The sequence below is a fragment of the Antechinus flavipes genome, chromosome 6, assembly GCF_016432865.1.
Source record: "Antechinus flavipes isolate AdamAnt ecotype Samford, QLD, Australia chromosome 6, AdamAnt_v2, whole genome shotgun sequence".
Lineage (NCBI taxonomy): Eukaryota > Metazoa > Chordata > Mammalia > Dasyuromorphia > Dasyuridae > Antechinus > Antechinus flavipes.
The window spans coordinates 198655805-198674016 of record NC_067403.1 but is presented as its reverse complement, the minus strand read 5'-3'; positions in this window follow the sequence as shown (position 1 = coordinate 198674016).

Sequence of the window (18212 nt, the reverse complement as noted above, 5' to 3'; positions counted from 1 at the left end):
GGATGGGATTCCTTATAACGTATGGAATCTCCCAACACTGAAGGTCTTCTGGAGGATGCTGGGTGACTGATTATTAGGGGTACAATAAAGAGAACTCCTACTTGGGTACAAATTAGAGTGAATGCCTCTGAATTTCCTTTGAGATCTAAGACTCTGATTCCATGATTTGAATTTAATTTCCAAGATCCTATCTGGTTCTAGCAGTGTATAAGTCCCTCTCTAGATGTCAGGATCCTCATCTGTAAAATGAGAGGTTTGTATTGCATGATTTCTAAGAATGGAAAGAGTGCTTGATTTAGAGGCTAAGAACTTGTGTTCTAATCCCAACTCTGGCCTGGATGATTTTGTAGGAGCAGCACTTAACCTGTCTTGACTTCAATTTTCTCATCTGAAAAAATGAATGTATCAGACCAAGTGACCTCAAGCTCCTTTCCAGCTTGAAATCAATGAGCCCATGTTCTTATGAGTCAACATTTAGTGTCCAGCAGCATGAAGACAGACTTCTTTTCCATTTGATTCCAACAGGGTTTGCCAAACTGCTTCATTATAGCAAAATTCAACACAAGAGTTTCCAAGCTCCATGAACAAACTCCCAGCAGGCAAGAGGAGTTAGTGGCAGCTCCCTTTGGTGCTGGTGAGGTTTATGGATGATTTCCATTTGACTATGTCTGTGGGGGAGGTAAGGCCATCCTTTCCTCCTCACCATAGGCTCTTGGATATTTATATTTCAATTTTCTTATTTTTTCTTCCTAATGTATCTTCCTTATTTCAGATTCTATGTCAGTGGTAAAGTTATTAGTTTCTTCTAAAGCCGAATTGTCATCTCATGATGTGCATTAGCAAGATAAGACAGAGGCAGCGTCCCATGGAAAAATGTTGTCCAAATGATTTTATGACAGTTAAAAAGTGAATCCCCAGTGAGAGCCAACAGGGGAGGAAAGAGCAGTAAGATAATTCAAACAAAGACAGAACATTTATTAAGGATGCATGTTTGTGTTCTAAAAATTCTCTTTTCAAAGCAGGAAGCATTTACGCCTTTTACTGTTTTCTTTGCTTTCTGACTATCTAATCCTGTCAGACCCTGCCTTAGATACAGCCCCTGTGGACACTTTATTGATCTCAATTTCCTCTTGTTTTGAAAAAATTTCCCATTACTTCATGAATTTGGGCTGAATGACCAGCACCTCAGGTCACTTTGCTCACAATAAAGGTAAAGAGATCTTTCTAGGCTCAGTGCTGTAGGGATTCCCGGCACTTGGGATCAAAATTTCTTGCAAACAGCTATGTCACCTGCTCAGGGTTTTCCTCCATCAGAGATGGAAGTCATCTATTTATTTTCCTTTACTAATGAGGTCTCATCTTTTTCTCTAAGCTCACTGTCTCTGAGCTCCTTTCTGGCTCATTCATTCTTTCATTAGAAGTGTCTCTGTTCAGACATCCTTAACAATAAACTAATTCTCAACTGACCCTGAGTTACCTTCTAGCTATTTGGAATGGGGATATCATAAAACCACTTTATTCAAACTAATTTCTACCTAGGGCAGGAGGTGAGTCCCAACAAGTCACACTGTTTGGATTGAAAAAAGGCTCACTATGATTCCCTTGATTCAAAACTGGGAGGGAAACACCACCTCCACTGGAAAAGTGTGGAGTGAAGATTGTATGGTATTGCCTCTAAGCCAGTGGAAGAGATAAATGGCATATGTAAAGACTTTGATATATGGTCTGACTGAAATGAAAAGCATGGGTAGAGTTTAAAGAGAGCCTTCTGAGCCATTTGCTCTCTTCTTTTCTCTCTTCTTCCTGGTAGAACCAGAGGCTCATGTACGGAAAGTTCTTTGCAAACCTGAAAGTGTTATGTAAACATAAATTATTGCTATTATCTTCTCTCAATACCTTTTGAGGAAAAAAAAGTAGTTTAATATGCTTGGGGGTGGGCATAAGGCTATTATCTCCACTACACAAAAAAGCCAGTAGGCTGGAAAAAATTAAATAAAAAATCAGAAAGAGGTCTTAGGGTTATGAAGAAATACTGTGAAGTTAAAGAAAGTGAATTTTTAAAGACCCCACAAGATAGGGTTAACACAACAACAAGGACTCCTAGAAATAATAATGAAACAACTGCTAAGCCCTCCAGAAACAAGGAGAAAATTAGGAGAGAAATCAAAGCTCTATTAAAAGAATTTTAAAAGACAAACAAGGAGGTATAGATGTTGTTAAATAAATGATGGAGAATCTCTATAAAACAAGGGAGTTTTTGAAAAGAGAGTGGAAGTTTGGGGACTCAGAAATGGAGAGATGAAAGAAAGAAACACACACACATAAAATCAAAAGACAGCAGGATTAGAAGAACATCTGAAATTTCTTCCATCTGCTCAAATAAGGTTTGGATGAGGTGACCTCAGGGGAGTCTTCAAGTTCAAAACCCTGTGAGCTTAAATACTTCAAAGGTCCCTTTCAACTCTGAGATGTTCTGATTCTTATAATCTCTGAGACAAAAAGAAGCTTTAGGTGACTTTAGAACCTTCTACTCCAAGAGACTGTAATTCTCCCACTTATTATTCTGTTCTGCTTTCTTCTTCTTCCCTCATTCCTATTCTTTTTGTCTGTCTGTCTATCTTTATCTCTCTGTCTCTGTTTCTCTTTGTGTTTCTATTTCTCTTTGTGTGGGTGTCTTGCTGTGTCTGTGTCTGTCTCTCTGTCTCTGTATCTCTCTGTGTGTCTCTCTATCTCTTTGTCTATCTCTCTGTCTCTCTCTCTGTGTCTCTGCCTCTCTCTCTGTGTCTCTGCCTATCTCTCCTATCTCTCTGTCTCTTTCTCTATTTCTATCTCTGTCACTGTTTCCGTCTCTGTTTACTTTTTTCTCTCTATCTATGTATCTCTGTCTCTCTGTGTGTCTCTGTGTTTCTCTGTCTCTCTCTATCACTGACTCTGTCTTTCTGTCTCTATGTCTCTGTCTTTCTGTCTCTGTTTGTTTCTGTCTCCGTGTCTCTCTATATCTCTGTCTCATCTCTCTTCTCTCTCTCCCTCCTTCCTTCTTTCTCTCTCTCCCTTTCTTCCTTCTCTTCTTCGTCTTCTTCTCTCTCTTTTTCTCCTCCTCCTCCTCCTCTTACTCTTCTTCTTCTTCTTCTTCTTCTTCTTCTTCTTCTTCTTCTTCTTCTTCTTCTTCTTCTTCTTCTTCTTCTTCTTCTTCTTCTTCTTCTTCTTCTTCTTCTTCTTCCTTTTCTGTCTCTCTGTCTCCATGCATGTATCTCTGTCTCTCTCTTTCTCTTTCTCTGTCTCTGTCTCTCTCTGTGTGTCTCTTCCTATCTGTCTGTCTCTGTGTGTCTCTTTCTCTTTCCTGGAGAAAGCTAAAGCTCTAATTCTGCAAACATTTCTAGAGAAAGGAGTGTCTTAGAAATGCTCTAAGTCTTTCCAATACCTATTCTGAATAACACCAGAAAGGAGGTAATGGTCTCAATGGTATAATTGAGACCCAGAGCTGGAAGAAACTTATAGAGATTATCTAGTGGAAGAAAAAAAATACCTCATTTTACAGTTGAGGAAACTGTAGAGAAGTCAAGTGAAAACTCTCTGGGGAGAGATGGACTGATTTGCCCAGAATCCTGCAGGTGGGAAGTAGCAGAGACAGAATGATGACTCCTTCATCCCCTCAAGGGAGATTTGAAAATTAGCACTTCTCACTCCCTGGCTCTGGAACATACACTGGTTCAAAAATGATGATTTTATTTAAAGCACTCACCACAATGCCTGGCACATAGTAAATGCTGTATAAATATTAGTTATTATTATTCCTGTGGATGAGGGCAGATCTAATTTAGATTAAATCATTCCCTCTTATGACCCAAGCTGTCCTTAGGCACAGCAGAGAAGCTGCTCACCTGCATAATGTGATGTGAGAGGTATTAGAAGAGTCTCCTCCTGTCCACAAAAAATGTCAAATTGGTCTTTGTCTACCTTCAGTAGGGAGGCAGGAGAAAAGGCAGAGTTGAACTCTATTTTAGAGGCTATGGGGAAAACCTTAAATTGCACGTGATAAGTATTCTTTTTTTCCCTCTCTCCTTTTTGAGTGGAGGTCAGGAAGTTATCTGGTTAACTAGGAGATTTTATAATATTGTGAGTAGGATACCACAAGCCCATAATCAGGAACCTTCCAGATTGATTCTAGTGATTCTGAAAGAACAGAACAGAGAAATAGGATCCAAAACTCCAACTCAAAATGCCCAAATTAGCAAATAGATATTCCCAGAGGGAAGATAACATTCTTTTGGGGGTACCCTGAGGAAACAGGTTTTTCCTGTCAGGTTCATGGACCAAATGAGGCCTGGGAAATAATTACAATTCATAATTATATGGCAATTTAAAGTTTGTAAAAATATTTTCTAACAACTGGACAATCCTGTGCCTGGAATCAGGAAGACTCTTCCTAAGTTCAAAACCAGTTTCACATCATTACAAACTATGTGACCTTGGCCAAGTCACTTAACCCTGTTTGCCTCAGTTTCCTCATCTGTGAAATGAACTGGAGAAGGAAATGCCAAACCATTCCAGTATCTTTGGCAAGAAAATCCCAAATAGAATTAGGAAATGTTGGATATGACTAAAAACAACTGAACAACAATTTCTCACAATTGTGACTTTTGTGGCACTAATATTAATACCTCCATTTTGCAGATGAGGAAACCAAGGCTCAGAGAGGTGATGTGATTTTCCCATCATTACACAAGAGCCAAGGCCAGGATTTGAACTGAGTTCTCCCAATTCCAAGTGCAGAATTTTCATTATTCCATTTGACTATGCTGATACTTAAGAGAACAAGTGGAAATTCTTTTTTTTTTTAATATTTTATTTTATTTTATTTAATAATAACTTTATATCAACAGAATCCATGCCAGGGTAATTTTTTTACAACATTATCCCTTGCACTCATTTCTGTTCCAATTTTTTCCCCTCCCTCCCTCCACCCCCTCCCCTAGATGGCAAGCAGTCCTTTATATATTGGATATGTTGCAGTATATCCTAGATACAATATATGTTTGCAGAACCGAACAGTTCTCTTGTTGCACAGGGAGAATTGGATTCAGAAGGTAAAAATAACCCAGGAAGAAAAACAAAAATGCAGATAGTTCACATTCGTTTCCCAGTGTTCTTTCTTTGGGTGTAGCTGCTTCTGTCCATCATTTATCAATTGAAACTGAGTTAGGTCTCTGTCAAAGAAATACACTTCCATCAGAATACATCCTCATACAATATCATTGTCGAAGTGTATAATGATCTCCTGGTTCTGCTCATTTCACTTAGCATCAGTTCATGTAAGTCTCGCCAGTCCTCTCTGTATTCATCCTGCTGGTCATTTCTTACAGAACAATAATATTCCATAACATTCATATACCACAATTTACCCAGCCATTCTCCAATTGATGGGCATCCATTCATTTTCCAGTTTCTAGCCACTACAAACAGGGCTTCTACAAACATTTTGGCACATACAGGTCCCTTTCCCTTCTTTAGTATTTCTTTGGGATATAAGCCCAATAGAAACACTGCTGGATCAAAGGGCATGCACAATTTGATAAACAAGTGGAAATTCTTAAGCATTATCAAAACCCCAAGGGGCAGATAGATGGCTCAATGGATAGAGCATTGGTCCTGGAATTAGGAGAAACTGAGTATTCATGGGGGATTCTGTTCTGTTCTGTTGCCAGCTATATGAATTCTTGCTCACAAAAATGCTGAAGGGCTAGAGCAACAGTGACAACTCTGGGTCCCAGGGTCAGTGTAGATTTATCTTTGATAATAATCTTATCAATATTTCCTTATTCTCTTGGTCAAGGACCAGCAAGAAGTTGTGGGATTCTTCAGTTAGATGCTGTGGGATTCTGATATGTATAGTCAGAGGCTATCATGCCCACAGATGTGATCCACAGGTTGATTCATCAATAACTATTTACCAAGTTTTATGCTAGAGAAGTATTTTCTCAATACTGACCTCTTACCTATTTGGATCTCTGGATGCAGCTTGTTTCCAGATTCTCCAGAAATTCCCACCCTCATGCCACTCCCCCCATGGGGGCACTTTTCTTGCCAGTGGTACTACCATTCACTCAGATTACCATTTTCATTCCTCTCCCTCAACTCTTGTACCTAGTCAGCTAAACTGTTGATTCCATCTCCATAACAACTCTATCTCTTCTCTATTCTTCTTATTTTCTTATGGCTCAGTTCCTGACTCCCTCCCCTCTACTTGTGGTTTCCCTGGGAGCTGGATCTCAAAACTTCTCAGCTTCTTCCTACACTGGACAAATCACAGTTCACCTATGTTTCTTGGATAGTCAGAACTGGCCCCAGCTGGATACTGTGTTTCTCATGGGATTTAGTTTCCTTGGGGATGATGTTCAGGCAACAGCAAGGCTTAGGAGAAGAGTAGGATGGAGCCTAGGGACTTTATTTTTTATTTTTGTTTTTTCTCCAGTAATATTTTATTTCTCCAAATACATGTAAAGATAGTTTTCAACATTCATTTCTGTAAAACTTTATGTTCTAAATTTTTCTCCCTTCCTCTCTCACTTCCCTCCCTCTAAATAGCAATCCATCTGATGTCGGTTAAATATGTGCAATTCTTTTAAACACATTTCCACATTTGTCATGTTGTGAATGAAAAATCAAAAGGAAAAAAACCACAAGAAAGAAAAAACCAGCCAACAAAAAGAGTGAAAATAGTATGCTTTTATCCACTTTCAGTCTCTGTAGCTTTGTCTGGATGTAGATTGCATTTTTCATTTTAAGTCTATTGGAATTGTTTTGGATCACTATTGCAAAAAAACAAACAAAAAAACCCCCAAAAAATCCCCCATCTCACTCTAACAGAGTTGATTATCACACAATCTTGTCATTACTATATACAATGTTCTCCTGGTTCTGCTCACTTCACTCAGCATCAGTTCATGGAGGTTTTTCCAGGCTTTTCTGAAACCATCCGGCTCTTCATTTCTTATAGAACAATAATATCTTATTACCTTCATATACCAACTTGTCACTACAAAAAAGGACTGCTACAAACATTTTTGTATATATGGGTCCTTTCCCCGTTTTTATGATCTCTTTGGGATATAAACCCAGTGCTGGATCAAAAGTTGTATACAGTTTTATTATCTTTTGGGCATAGTTTCAAATTGCTCTCCAGAATGGTTGGATCATTTCTTTTTTTTAATATTTTATTTTATTTTATAATAACTTTATATTGACAGAATCCATGCCAGGGTAATTTTTTTTTACAACATTATCCCTTGCACTCGCTTCTGTTCCGATTTTTCCCCTCCCTCCCATGGTTGGATCATTTCACAACTCCACCAAAAAGGCATTAGTGTCCCAGTTTTTCCACATCCCCTCCAACATTTGTGATGATCTTTCCCTGTCATCTTAGCCATTCTGAAAGGTGTGAAGAGAATTAAAATGAATTTAAAAATTCTGGTAAAGGGTCCATAGGCTCCTGCCAGATGGTTCAATAGGGTCCATGATACACACAAGTTGCAAAAGGCTGGAGTGTGGTAGACTCAGCTCTGACTGACGTTTGCAAGAGCCAGTTGTAAAATATTCAGTGGGAACATTTCCTGTTAGACATCAGCAAATGCCACAAATCAGTGCTCAATTTATTTTTGATTGACTTCTCAATTTATTCAAATCTTGATTTATGTAAATCAGAATTTGATTTATTGCTTTATTGGTTGTTTAGACTTAAGAAAGTGAAGGCGAAAATGTTAGTATTTTAAATTAAACTTAAAAGAGTGTTATGGTTACATTTTTCAATTGTTCAATATTTATCAGCAAACCACTGGTGAACAGAGAAAGCAAGAGTGATTGGCCAAATTTTATAGATAAGAAAACCAAGGCTTAGAGGAGAAATGATAGAGAATCAGTGGCAAATTCACTGGAACCCAGCATCTTAGTATCTCAGAATTGGCAGACTTCAGAGAGCATGTAATGCAAACTTCACCTTCTTGAGGCACCTGTTCTGCATGCAACATTCCCACCAGGTGACCCAACCAATCTTTTTCAATTAATTTGTTTGTTTTGGAAATAAGTGGGGATAAGTGACTTGCCCAAAGTCACACAGCCAGTAAGTATCTGAGGTCAGATTTGAATTCAGGGTGAGTGCTCTATCCACTATGACACTTTGCTGTCCCCCATGAAGTTTTTGTTTAAAGATGTGTCAGGAAATGCCTTTCTTATTAACCCCAAAGCAACTCTCCTTATGCTTTTTACCCAGAATTTCTTGGTTTTCCCTCTGATGCTAAACAAAACTAATCCCTGAGTTATACAATAGCCCTTCAGATATCTGAAGACTTCTATCATTGCTCCTGCTCCCTTTTTGTCTTCTCAAGATTTCTTCTTCAGTTTAACCATTCTCCTTTTCTTCCCCTGATACTCATAAGTTATATAGGGATGTGTGTGTGTGTGTGTGTGTGTGTGTGTGTGTGTGTGCGTGTGTGTGTCCAAAGATCAGGATGCAAGTGAATGACTGAATTAGAACAAATGGCATCTTGAAAAGAATCTTGGATCATAGTCAAAAGACCTAGATTCAAGTGCTAAATTCTCCCCCTTATTACCTATGTGATCTATGAACAAGTCACTTCATATTTTTTTCTTGCTTCTCCTCTCTCCCACTGCTGTTATTTTTTTTAATAATAGCTTTTTATTTTGAAAATATATGCAAACATAGTTTTCAACATTTACCCTTGTAAAACTTTGTGTTCCCAATTTTTCTTCCTCCCTTCACACCATCCCTTTCCCTAAACAGCAAATAATCCAATAGAGGTTAAACATGTACAGGGAATGCAGGCATGGCTAGCCCCATTTTACAGATGAGGAAACTGAGGGAAAAAGTGTAAGTTGTTGAATGAATGAGTGGCAGAGCCAAGGCTTGAACCCGAGTCTCCTGACTTAGTGTACCCCTTCTCCCACCTTCTGGGCTTGGGCATTTCTGGCTCTCCTCAGGGGGTCTGCAGAGGATGGGTCTCTGTATCTTGGGGAGAAGCCAGCTGAGTTCACTGCTGAGTCTGTCCTCCACGTGGCTGCTTTGGTCGGCTTCCAGGAGGATTTAGGTTTTTTGTTTTTCTTTCTCGTTGATTCTGGCTCCAGACAGGGAAAGCAAATGCTGACCCATATTTCCGCTGAAATTAATTTGCAAAGTAGGCCATGAAGAAAGGTTGGAGCTCAGGCTGCTGGGGGAGGCCACGTGAGCTGCCTCAGGCACAGGGTCAGATTTTCCAGGCTTGGGGGAAGCCGCCTCCTTGGAAAGAAAGTGACTTCTCACTGCTCACTCTGCTGAATTTCCCCTGGGTTTGATCCGGTTGCCAGGAGTGGGGACAATGACCCGGGGGCTCATGGGTTTCCAGGGTGGGGGATGGGGCAGATTAGGGTGAGGCGGTTTCAGACCAGGGGGCCAGGGAGGGGAGAGATGGGAGCCTTTGTCACCGGCTCTCCTACACCCCTTTCAAAGCCTTTGTTCCCCTTCACAGTTCCACTAACAAGACCAACCTCTTCCACCAGTGGGGCCCTTAGCAATTTGGAAAGTGTTTGCCTATCCTCACATCACCCCAGGGAGGAAAACAGGACCATGGGCCCATATCTAGGACCAAATGCATGTGAAAGCTGGAAAAGAACCATCCCTTTTATAGAGGGAGACAACTGGAAGCACAGAGAGGGAAAGAGTTTTTCTAAGGTCACACACATAACACCAACCATGAGTCAGGGTCAGAGCCGGCAGTAGGATCCGGATCTCGGATCCAAGTAGAGAATTCCTGTCATTGCCATGCCCGGCTCTAGCATCACCCACCTGTCCTGGATCCCTGACACGGCCCCTGTGTGGTTAGCATCTGAGCCCCTGGATCCATGGAGCTTGTGGAGACCACAGAGACTGCTCAGCCGGCCTCTTCCTCTTCCTAATGAGGAAACTGAGTCCCCCAAAGAAAAGAAAGAAAAATGACTTGCCCATGGTTGCCCAGTGAGTTAGTCAGACTCCAGCATCCTTGTTCTCAGCCCAAGGTTCTTTTTTATATGACATTTCATAGATGTGTGTATGTGTACATATTCATATAAACTGCATGTAATACATGTATGTATATGTCATACATGTATATTGTATAATGCATGTATGTACATGTATATAATACTGGATCTCAGTTTCCTCATCTATCCAGCTCTGGATCTGTGGTCTATTTAATAGTATTATAGTAGTTTTTTGACAGTGGCCTTGAAGGAATAAAAAATACATATGTATGTAATACATACAGATACATATGTAACCTACCCTTGATTGTAGCCTTCTTGGGAAGTAGGAAAGTTAAAGGAATACAGCAGAGAATAAAAGAAAATTTACAAGAAAGCAAAAAAAAAATGGATATCTCTGGACACAAAGTATAATGTTTATGATAGAGGCTTTCTGAAAATTTATTACTTTAGATTTTGAATCCTCTCTAACGTTCTGTTGTGCAAATAGCATTTTTTCCTTTTCTTATTTTGTATTTAAGTTTAAAATAAATATATAAATGGAACTTTAATCTTTTTAGGGTTTGCTGATTGTCCAAAAGCCTCTCTATAACCCAATCTCCTACAGGAAGCCTTCTCTTTTGTGAAGATAACCACCATCTTAGAAAATGGATAGTTTCTATAGTTCTTTATAGCTTGAAACTGGAGTTGGGAAGTTGTGGCCTAAATCTGCCCATTTTACAGTGGCTTAGAGAAGGAAAAGGACCTGACCAGGGTCACCACATCAATCAGTGGCAATGTTGGGAATTCCATTGCAGGAATTCTTTCCGATTGGATGTGTGCTAAATGAAAGCACATCCAAGGGTGGATTCATCAGCCATGGAAGAAACTCTAGAAATAAAGATAAAGGAATGACAACACATTTCCAAAAACCTTTAAGGCTTTGCCGAGTATTTTTCTCTCAGAAGTTTTGCAAGGTAAGTAGTGCACATATTATTAACTTCAATTTACACATGAGAAAAGTGAGGCTAAGAGATATTAAATGACTTTTCCACATCCATATAGCCAGTAAGCTTCAGAGATGAGATTAGAATTCAAGTCCCTTAATTCCTAGCCCTGTATTTTTTTTTTTTTACTACAATATGATATTTCCCTAAGAGGATAGCTTTTGGGTTCCTGCCCCTTGCTGCACCAGGAGCCTTGAAGCTACTTCCATCTACCCTCCAAGGTTCCCTGGGGGGAAAAGAAGCTGGCTCAGGCAGCAACTGGGAAAAAGAATAAAGACATCAGGAAAAGAAATCTTTTCATTAAGGGCTTGGCAGAAGAATGCAAATGCTTCACAATGGTTATTGAAGCCACAAGGCGACTATAATGTAAAAACAAGAGAAAAATGAGTATCACATAAAAGGAGACTGTTTGTTGCTATTTTCCAACCATTATAGATTAAATGTGCACAGTGAAAAATTATTCTCTGCTTTTTTTTAAAAAATATTTCCAGTATCTTGTTCTCGGTATCTAGCATGTCTGAAAAAGGAAGGAGATTTTGGTGCATAGAAAGCTATTAACAGGATGAGGTCCTTACTGGTTTCCAAGGAATTGGTCTTCCTCGACTCTGGTCTCCTGATCTCCTCCCCAAGTCTACTGAGGAGAGGCAAGAACTCAGAATGTTGAACATGGCATTGCTGCACTTGTGACATAGATTTATCATCACCCAGCCTCTCCAGTCTCCGCACCCAAGACCTCAGGCAATCAACAGCAAGATCAATGCATAAGACTTTTCAATAGACATATACAACACAAGAGAGCATAAATATATCAGGAAAGCCACCTAAGAACATGTAATATGAACTCAAAGATCTCTAAGGTTTTTTCTATTTCATCATGTTAATATGTGACAAACCTTGAATTTACCCTTGAAGACTCAAAAAGGAAGAACATGGTCCTTCAGGGAGCTTACATACTAACAGAGGTTAGATGACACTTTGCAAAGTAGTTCCCACATGTATAGAACATTATGGGGGCAAAAGAAAGACCCAAACAAAGGAAAAGTTGAGAAGGAAAGAAATTAGGAAGGGGGAGCTGGGAATCAGAGAAAGTTTCATAAAAGAAGTAGCCCTTGATTTGGGTTTGAATGCAAGGGAATATTTCAATAGATTGAGATCCCATAGGAGTGCTTTCTAGTATGGGAAACAGCATGAATACCGGCACAAGGACATCAATGGGAAAGGCAAATTCAGGAAATAGCTAGTACTTAAGTAGAAGAGTGTATTTTTTTTCTTGTGAGTCCCAATGAAGGTTTTTGATCAGGAGAATGATGGGGGAGAGACAGGGTTCGGTATATATATTAGAAATAATGGTAGACATGATGGATTCCCCAGAAGAGGGACTGGAGGCAGAGATATCACTTTGGATACTATTACAATAAAACAGGCAAGAGGTAATGGGGGCCTCAACTTGTATGATAGCCATATGTCTTAGTGTAAATGTACAAGGTAATGCAGGGAAGCTGGGTTTAAATCCTGCCTCCAATGTCCTTACTGGGTCTCAGTGTCCTCATCTGTAAAATGAGGAAATTAAAAGAGATGGTCCCCAAAGTTCTATCCAGCTCTGGATCTATGATCAGTAGTGTGGTATAGAGAGATGGCCTTGAATGAAAAAGATATTATGAAAGTAGATTCAGTTGGAATTCATAAATTATTGGATAAAAAGGAAAAGAAAGTCCAAGATGATTCCAAGTTTTAGCAACAGGAAGGATTGACAGTGTCCTCAAAAAAAAATGATGTTTAGGGGCAACTAGATGGTACAATGGATAGAGCAACAGTCTTAGTGTCTGGTCTCACACTCTTAACACTATGAGACCCTGAGCGAGTCACTTAACACCAAATGCCTCATAAAAAAAGAAAAAGGGATGTTTGGAGGATGGGCAGGTAGAAGTGAGGACCAGTGATTGGCAGAAGATGATTCTGTTTTAAACATATTAACTTTAAAGCAGGATATCAAAGGGTGACATCAGAGGATACTTGATGCAGAACATAACTCAGAGAAAAGGTCAGTAAAGGGGATAGAAATTTGGAGTTATCGACAATTTTCTGTGCTCTTAGCAGCTGGCCACAAATGGGCCATCTTCTCTTCAAGGAAAAATAAATTAATTCTTATTCCTTGGGTACTTGGAAGCTATCAAGAGTGCTCTCTAGAAAAGCTTTTTAAGCATAGCTTCCTGTTCACAGTTGCAGACAGAGGAATCCACCAGTGCAAAGGGTTTCCTACCCATTTGTCTCCTTGCCCTGTTTTATAAAGTGAGAGATTCATTTCCTATAAAACACAAGCAATTAACCTCAGACAGAGAACTTTCTGGACAGCAAGAGCTCTTCCCAATATGGGCTTCCATCCATCGACTTTCATCCATCCCCAGGTGGGTTTTAATTAATATCCGTTGTTAAGCCGCCTTCTCTCCTTCCATCGGCCTGCTTCTGAATTCTGTTTGAATTATAACCTAATTGGACAAATAGCAAATTTGGCTGAAACCCCATCAAAATATTTCCTCTCAATCTGACAGCAGCAATATTTCTCTGGCCAAATGTGAATTTCTTTCTCTTTCTTTTTTAAACACTGTTGATGCAGAATTTTTAAAATGTCATTCACTTATGTTATTAAATAGTTCATTTGGTGGAAAGCCTTGGGAGAGAAACCATGAAGTGAAGGCTCAAAAAAGGAAATAAAATATATGATGATATTCAAAATTTTATTTGAATTGAAAATCTTTAAATCTTTCATCAGTACAAAGTGAAGACTTCATTAAGGGGAATGAACACCTCAGGAGTCTAGTCATGGTTTCAGTGACCTTCTTCAATCAGAGTTCCAGGACAGGTACATGAGTAATAGAGCCAGAATAAATTCCCTAAATTGAAGATTTCTTCCCACTTTTCTGTCTTTGCTTCTTCTATCAGCTCATGAAGAAGGCCCTGTCCATTCCTTTCTACTCATCTCAACTTTACCTATCATGTTTGGTCCAGCTCAAATCCTACCTTCTCCAAGATGTCTTCTCAGTATGCTCCAGACCAAAAGTTCTATTAGGAAAAGAGTAAAACTCACTTTAATCTTGCATTTTCTCAATAATAGAACATAGGTTCAAGCCCCAGCTCTATCACTTATTGGTTGTATGATGCTGAGCAATTCATGTAACCCATTCTGGGTCTCAGTTTCCCCATCTGTAAAATGAAGGAATTGGACTGATTAATTCCTAAAACCTCTTCCATTTCTTAATCCTAAATTACCTATAAGTAGAAGGTCTGTCTGTGATGTTCAAGCTCTATTTGGTCTGCTCCCCTCAACCCACCCAAATTTGAATGTGTTCCATGGCTATTTCAGATGGACCCCGTTTGTGGCCCATTATCATTTGGGCAATTGCATTAGGTGTTGACACCATGGGAGAAATTGTCAGCCTAATGGACATGAGTTCTGCTGCCTGCCCAGAATTGAATCAGCAGCATTGAAAGATAAGTAAGTGGTTCCAGGATGACAAGAGAAAAAGACTTAGTTGGAGATGAGTAACAAGGAAAAAGAGTATTTAAGTTCCCTGCAAAAACTGGAAGAAGACATATTTAAGCATGAGAAGTCAAAATCCCACAACAACAACAATGAATAAGAAATCCAGGGTTTTTATGCAGGTCTTTCTGAATATACGTATGAGCCAGAGACAAAGGCTGTGGCTGTAGAATCCACCACTGGGGAGGCAGTCTTTTTCCTTTTTTAGTTATCTGTAATGGCCCATGTTGGGGTCCATATTGGGGCTAGAGATATTTTTGCATCTTTTGCAATTTCTAAGGCTCTGATTAAATGCCACCTCTTCCAGGTAGATGTGATCTGGAAATCTCCTAAGACTCCATAGTACTTTATGTCACAGGGTATCTTCACAGAATCATGGAACTTGAGAATTGGAAAGGACTTCAGTTACTGTCTAGTCTGACACAAAGCTGAAAAGTCTCCACTATAATATACCAGACGCGGGGTCATCCAATCTCTGTATGAAATCCTTCAAAGAATCCATTTCACTTCTGGGTAGCTCTAATTTCTAGAAAGTTTTTTCCTGCTATCAGGCCCAGATATTTCTTTTTGCAACTTTACCCCATTGTCATCCTGATTCTACCTTCTGCGGTCAAACAGAACACATCTGCAACTCTCTTCTAACTGGGCACCCTTCACATACTTATCCATGGTCCTCATGTCTCTTGAGTCTCCTCTTCTCTGGGCTAAACATCCCCACATCCTTCAAATCATCTTCATATGATATGGACTCAAAACCCTTCATCATGCTGGTTGCCCTCTTTAGGATGGAGAGGAATGGGCTGGATGATAGCATAATTTCATAGATTTGGAACTAATTGATTGACCAAACTCAAAGAATAATCATCAATTGATCAATGTCAGCTTGGAGGAAGGTTTCTGATAATCCATTTTTGATCCATGGTTTTTGGCATTTTTCTTTTTATCAAAGACTTTGCTGCAGGCATATATGACATGTTTAAGTTTGCAGATGACACAAGGTTAAGAAGCATGGTTAATGCATTAGATGGCTAAGTTCGAATGTGAAAAGATCTTGCCAGGACAGCAGTGTGTTTAATCAAATGAGGCAGAATGTTCAAAATAAGGAAATGGGCATGTTTAATCAGAAGACACTATTTAGAGGGACCATTACTATTCTGGATGAGTATTTTAAAAGTTGTCATATAGAACACCAATTAAACTCTTGGTCTAATCCAAGATTAACTGCTCTGTCCAGGAAAACAGAACAAATGGCAGTGGGTGGCAATTGCAGAGAGGCAGATTTAGGTTTATGTCGGTCATAATTAGTCCCATCCAAAAGTGGAATAGACTGCTTCAGGAGGTAGTGGATTCCCCCTTATTGGAGGTTTCCAATTAGAGACTGGAAAATCACTTGTTGGGAATAATGTAGAAGAGCTCCTTCATTTCTTCTCTTGAGTGATTCTTTGTTCGGAAGGTATCTTCCACTGCATCCTTGGCCATCTTCAGTAGTCCTGAGCTATATCTTGACATTGGATCCAATTGTAACTCCAGATGGCTCTGGAGGGGAAAGTGAGGAAGGTGACCTTGCACAGCCCTCCCTCACTCAAATCCACTTCACTTGCATGTCAAGGCATCTCTTCCTTGACCTCATGGTCTTTGGGAATAAAGGATGATCAACAACAAATATAATTAGGAATGATAAACACTGCCCAAAATCTAAATAACAGATCATTCCCCACTCTCTGTTTCTCCTCAAAACTGTCCCCTAGTATAGATAGCTAAGTACTAGTGATGTGATAATCTGTGGAAAATTGTAGCTTGTGTGCACATGGGCAAAAATCTTGTTATTTTTCATGCTATTTGATTAAAAGACTTTTGTTTGAATTAATGCATAAAGCTTCATGAGCTTATGACTGGGTACTGACCCACAGAGGGGCCTAACACTAGATGTGGTTTTTGGGACCCACGTGAAGATGAGGGTACTCTCAGAGGCTATATCAATAAAGAATTCTGTGACTGCTCACTACTGAATTTTTGTTTTTTTTTAAACCCAGACTTTATTCATTCTGTTACCTGAGCCAGCAACCTCTCTGGGTTGGACTAGGCTAGGGACCACAGGTGGGTTAGTTTCTCCATGGTACAGCTGGAAAATTAATATTCTATCCAACTGACTGCTGGAGAATCTGAGGACTAGAGACATTTGAGCTAGTAGCCACCTGGCCCGGCCCCCTGCCTTAGGCCCAGATCCTTGGTGAGTTCAGCCAGATTTCTAACACTACAATAGAATTTGACACACTCATGAACTCTTAGAATTAAAAGGGAGGTCATCTATTCCCCATCCCTCCCAATAGAGGAATCTAATAGTAATCACTCCCATCTGTTCAAGAATTGGTAGTTTATAGAGTGTATTTATACCCATTTTCTTATTCAAACATTGTGACCTGCAAGATAATGACTTTTAACCCCATTTTGCAGAGGAAAAAACCAAGTTCTGCAAAAAGGAAAGTTATTTTCACTAGCTCACCTGAAATAATTCCAGTACTTTACATTATACTTTGTATTTATTTTGTATTTAATACAAAAGACAGTTAAGTGACAGTAACTGGCAACTTGTAAAAAAAATAATTTTATTAAAAACCTACTATGTGCTAGGAATTATTTTGTTTGTTTTAGATAAAAAAACAGAAATAAAACAGTCCACAGTCTATAATCTTTAAGGAGTTTATTATATCCTATTGGAAATAGCACAGCACCAGGAACTTAGTAGGCTCTTAAATGCTCATTGACTGATTTATTTAACTGTTTTTCACTTCATATGTACAAATATAAGAGATATTATACCTATTTTACTGTTGAGAAACACAAATAGGCTATGTGGTGTATATAGCAAGTAGGATCTTCATTTCCACTTTACAGATAGGAAAATAATGAGACTTAGAACTTATAATCATAAAATATAGCATTAAAAGTTAAATATAGATTTATTTTACATATATATTTGTGTCTAAAAGCTACAAATCTACAATAGTTTGTATCTACACACCCACACACACATATTTGTGTCTAATGACAGTCATCTCTAAGGCAAAGGAAGAGGAGGGGGAAAAAAGAAATTTAAATGATAATTTTGTTGTATATTTGGAAGGACTAGCAAGATGTGCATAATAAGTAGATTTGCAGTTCGATGGACAATAATTTCAATTATTGTACCATTATGGAAATTCTTGTTTTATTCCATAAATTAAAAATAAAATGTCTATATCTGTTTATTGTTTAAGATTATAATGAAAATGAAAATAAAGACTAAAAAAAAAAAGAAAATATAGTCTCTTAGGACTTATAAACATTATTGCATATTTTTATTTCATTTAATCCTTATCAAAACCTTGTGAGGTAGATTATCCTGCTTTACAGATAAGAAAAGTGAGACTGACAGTTTAATATCTTGCCTAGTATCATAACAGTATCTGAGACAGAATTTGATTTCACTATATCAATTATTATCAGGTAAAACTGAGCTAAAGTTAGATTTTAAGCTTCTTAAGGACAAGCATGATTTTCACTTTTTTTTTGGGGGGGTTGACCACTTTTATTACCATATATTACCATTTACAACTTTTACTTGAAGGAAAATAAGCACACAACAAACCATATATTAAATACGAAGCTCCTCTATGGTGGGTATAAGCCATAGGGAACTG